The following is a 5,527-nucleotide window of genomic DNA, read 5'->3' on the forward strand; positions in this document are numbered from 1 at the left end:
GTGTGTGTGTGTGTGTGTGTGTGTGTGTGTGTGCGCGCGTGTGTATAAATGCATACATATGTATATATGGACAACTAATTAAGGATTTAGATATGTCTTTAAGAGCCGCTGTTAATTGCCACGGAAGTTTTATTATTATTCTCCAACTAAGAGGTGAATTTACTATTAATCCAGAAAATATTTGCGGAAATATTTGAGTATTTCATCTCTTAACTTACTTATCTAAATTGATGTCATTGGCCCTCTTGAGTTATTTCCCTTTGTTGATTTTATTTATTAAAAAAAAAATTATTTTAATAATTTCTGTAAGTACGGGAGACAATTTCACACATATTCTGCTCTACCATCTAATCTCATTAGCAAAACATAGATTTCGCGCCGTATTTGCCAAAGTAGTACCGCTGAGAGAATTTCTAAGAATTTCTAAAATCATGCATTGATATATTCATATTAGTATCCACATCTTGGTTATTATAATCACATCATTTTGACTGTTTGTCTCCTCCGTCAGGCGACTGTTTGTATCCTTTAACGTTTTCAGAAGTTTCAAGCGAACCCTTTGTTTTAATAAACAGGTGTAAATTGTTCTCATTCCGTTGTTCATACGAGTTGATATATGCTGCTGGAACAAGAGTATATACAAATTAATTAATCCAGAGGACCCAGGAGTCGAAGTCATGGCCACCTATAACATTTAACACTTAATTAACGCTTCTATTCACTATTCCAGTGTTCCGATAACAATTAAGTGATGGAAATTAGAATCCTTAGACTTAACTTTTCTTTATGGTCGAAGGATTAATGCGCTTTCCTTATGTCAACTTATATATTCGGTGGTTCAAGAGGAAAGAGCAAGCACCATTACAAAATGGAGAATAGCTAATTAGGAGAAAATTCTTGGTATGGACGACGAAATAAAATCAATCTGCCTCTGTAGATTTAATGAAGTATTCGGCTCAAAATTTTACGAACATGACCGAATGCGCAGGAATGGCTGTGTGGTAAGTAGCTTGCTTACCAACCACATGGTTCCGGCTTCAGTCCCACTGCGTGTCACCTTGGGCAAGTGTCTTCTACTATAGCCTCGGGCCGACCAAAGCCTTGTGAGTGGATTTGGTAGACGGAAACTGAAAGAAGTCCGTCGTATATATGTATATATATATGTGTACGTATGTGTGTGTTTGTGTGTCTGTGTTTGTCCCCCCAACATCGATTGACAACCGATGCTGGTGTGTTTACGTCCCCGTAACCTAGCGGTTCGGCAAAAGAAACCGATAGAATAAGTACTAGGCTTCCAAAGAATAAGTCCTGGGGTCGGTTTGCTCGACTAAAATCAGTGCTCCAGCATGGCCGCAGTCAAATGACTGAATGCGATAGGTGCCTGAGAGTACGACGAATGTTGTGGCTGTTCCTCGTCGCCATCGTCGCCGGCGGCGGCTTTATCGCGTATCCGAGAATTTAGCTTCTTTTTTTACTGAATGCTTCCTTTCTGATGATAGCGTTGGTGAGTCTGTAGACAAGTTCTTGCATAGGAGTGTCAATGGCATTGACTGCTTGATAATGTTGGTGGGGGACGAGGTTGATTTTGTTGAGCCTTTCTCTCCTGTCGTTTGATTTCTTTCTTTTCTCTTCTGGTGGCTTCAAAGCTTTTGGTTCCGATGGTGATGGAACATCGCCACTTGGTAGATCTCGGACTTGTATTTCAAATGATTTAGGCTCAATTCCAGTGGCTTTCAGTGTTGCTTTGAGTTGGTCCTTGTATCTTCGAAGAGGACAACTCCATGGTGTTTTCCTTGAAGCGAACTTGCTGAATAAGACATGGCGTGTAAACCTTGACTCTTCCATTCTTACTACATGTTCTGACCACCGAAGACAGTGTTTCATTATCAGCGATTCGATGCTTTGATTGTTTGCTCTTTCCAGGACTTTGTTGTTGGTCACATAATATCCCCATTTGAAACTCAAGATTGAACGAAGCTTTTGTTGATGAAAACGTTCTAAGTTTTGAATGTCGCGACTATTACAACCAAGATAATAACTAGTTTGAATATATCCCTGTGTAGCAATAATAATTGCTTCTAATTTAGGCAAAAGATTTATAATTGTAATTAGTTGTTCCAGTTCGGTTGATAGAATCGAAAGAAAAGTGGATAAAAAAAAACATATGGTATCTTTTTTCACTAATTTATGTTTTGAATTCGAATCTCACGATGACGTCTGAGTGGTCTTTCTAACTTCTGGATCGATAAAATAAAGTACTAGTCCTTTAATATTATCGATATAATGAACTGTAACACAAAATTTGGCTTGCAACTGTTAGCAATTATCATTGGCTATCACCGATTACTGTGTCTTTGGATTTTCTTGTGAATAACGTCTTTAATTCCATTCAACTGCTGTTGGTTGTCTTAATACTTTTATTAGCAGGATTTTTATGTCACTGAAACATTGGGGTCGATTTACCCGTCCCTCTTAAGTTACTGGCCTTGTGCCAAAACTTGAAACTGTTATTACACCCCTGTGCAAGGCGGCAAATGGGAAGAATCATTAGAGCCACAAGAAATGCTTTGAGGTGTTTGTTCCGCCTCTTTACGTTCTGTGTTCAAATTCCACCAGGGTCAAATTAGTTGGTAAAATAATTTACTAGTCAAGCACAGGGTTCGATTTAATCGATTAGCCTTTTCCCCAGTTAAAATAAAATAAATAAATGAATATAAATTGTGGCCCTTGTCCTAAATTACAGATGATTATTACATTCACTACCCACCCACCCGCTAACCTTTACAAATTAAGCAACTTAGCTATTCTGCTAGCAGGCCCATGGGGCAATTTCGTTTCGCAGCAACCCAACTGACTCCCACAAATAATTACCTAAAATAGTGAAAGGCAAAGGCTTTTATTATCCTCCTCCTCCCTCACTCGTACACTATTCCACAACCCCAGCTCCCGCTATTCTCACCCCACCCCCACACACCATTCCCACTCCACCCTCTTCCCTCCACTCAATCACTCTAAGTTCTTTGACAAATTAACTAATCTCTGTTGTCGACCACAGAATGCATCCAAAATGGCACGCATCTGGACGCGAAAATCCCAGTTCAGTCTCCTGGATCTTTGCCGCGCATTTATCGCTCTTCGTTTTCATTCATTCATTCTTCCTTAATATCTAATTTTCTTTATTATTCTTTCTCTCCCTCTCTTTCTTTTTCTTTCTTTCTTTCTTTCTTTCATTCACTTTCCCTTTCTGTCTCTCTCTTTCTTTCTTTTTTCTGTCTTTCTTTCTTTCCTTCACTTTTTTTTCTTTCTTTCTTTCCTCCTTTCTTTCTTTCTTTCCTCCTTTCTTTCTTTCTTTCCTCCTTTCTTTTCTTTCTTTCTTTCCTTCTTTCTTTAATTCCTTCTTTCTTTTTCTTTTTTTTTGTTTGTTTATTTGTTTGTTTTTTTCTTTCTTCTTCTTAACCTCCTTCTTTTCACTTTTTCACATTTCTTGACAATGATTGTTTTCGTTCGGTTTCCTTTATATGTCTCCACGGTCCTGTTTGTGTTCCCAACTTTGAACCTCCATAAATCCAAAATTTTATTTTGGAAGTTATGGGAGCAACTGTGTTCGAAGACTCATATTGTCGTTGAATACTCGAAATGAGGAGTAGATACACAGCTGACAACTGATGAAGGGTCCTTCTTTGTGTTACTTGTCCTGTTTTCAATTTTTTACCCTCGTTGTTTGCGCATTCAACTCGTTTGTTTTCGTACTTCAGTTGGTGACGTCCTGTACCCATATATGCATATATATATATATATATATATATATATATACTAAGGGTTTGTTTCAGTTTCCGTTTACGAAAGGCTTTATATTGCTATTGTTTCTCTTATTCAACGTCCACCGTATGTTTCCAACATCGCATACGTAGCGTATTTAGAGTAGCGAGCTGGCAGAATCATTAGCACACCGGCCAAAATACTTAGTGGCATTTCGTCCGTCTTTACATTCCGAGTTCAAATTCCGCAGTGGTCGACTTTGTCTTTCATCCTCTCGGGGGTCGATAAAATAAGTACCAGCTAAACATTGGGTCGATACAATCGACTTACATTTTCCCCCAGTATTACTGGCCTTGTGCCGAAATTCGAAATCAATTTCGTATACATGTACAGTATCAACTTCTACCATCAGTTATTTCCTGCCATATTGATATAGTTTAATGTGAGTTTACCTTATTTAAAACCACATAGTCCATCGTGTTATTGACGCTTGTCAGTTTGATGTTGTTGATTGGCCTCCAGCGCAGATCTGATCGAGCAGATTTATGATCGAAGGCGTTCCAGTTAGGGCCATTCCCTCTTTCTTTTGTGTGAGGGATATCCACGGCTTTATTATCTACTGTGTTCTGTTCCAAGAGATCAGGCCCGTTGCCAGACTTTGGTGTCTGGGGATGCTTCAGAATATTCTTGATGGGCCATTAATTTGTACCGCGGGAAGATGTTTGTAAACTGCGTGTTCTAAATCTGAGGGTGCACCATTGAATAGTAAGGGTGCAGTGCTGTCCAGTGACACCTATCTTAACGACGGGTATGTAAGAGACTAGGTTTGAGACTAGGCTTTTACTGCTATTTCTAGCAAACTGAGTAATCACGTAGAGGATTTTTCGCTGATACGTTGATGCGTTGTTGTTTGTGGTAGAAATGTCCTTGTTATTATTGTTTAGTCGCAGGTCAAACCCGATGGAGCAGACCTATAATTAGAGGTATTCCAGTCGCGACAATCCCATCATTTTTCTATGTGCAAACAACCCAGAAGCATACCAAATGTCTCCATTTCCATAGACAGGAGAGTATGTGATTTATGGGAGATTTAGTAGTGATATGCCGTAGTGACTTCGTTCCACGGAGTTGACAACTATGGGACATTTGGCTGGTATTTCTAGCAAGTAAAGCTACAAAACACAGTGGTTACATTTTCGGTGCAGCGTTTGATTTGAGGGAGATCTGGCTGCTATTTCTAGCAGACAGCCTTTCCTTTCATACTACATCTTTTTCACTCAGTTCTCGTTGATATTTATTTATGTGATGCCAATCATTGCCGGTGGTTGTCTTTCACTAATTGTGATCTTTAATTAATTAATTTTGTTATTTATTTGTTTGTCTGGCCGAGTGTTTACTTAAGTGTGCGTGAGTGTGTGAGTGAGTAGTGCGGGTGTTAGCAATATATGGGAGTGGCATGTGTTTTTGACGTAGATATAGTGTGTGTGTATATGTGTGTGAGCGTGCGCGTGTGTGTGAGAGAGAGTGCGCGCGCGCGTATGTGTGTGTGAGCGTGCGTGCGTGCAAACAGTACTAGTGTCTTGCTGTGTCTTCTTGAGATCACCGTTGTTGATGTTATTGCATTGCCCCCAGGCCAGCTCTGATCGAGTACACTTATGATCAAAGACGCACCAAACGTTACCATATACATGTATGTATATATATATATATATATATATATATGAATGTATGTGTGTATCTATCTATCTATATATATATAAATATATAT

The sequence above is a fragment of the Octopus bimaculoides genome, chromosome 25 (genome assembly GCF_001194135.2).
Source record: "Octopus bimaculoides isolate UCB-OBI-ISO-001 chromosome 25, ASM119413v2, whole genome shotgun sequence".
Classification (NCBI taxonomy): Eukaryota; Metazoa; Mollusca; class Cephalopoda; order Octopoda; family Octopodidae; genus Octopus; species Octopus bimaculoides.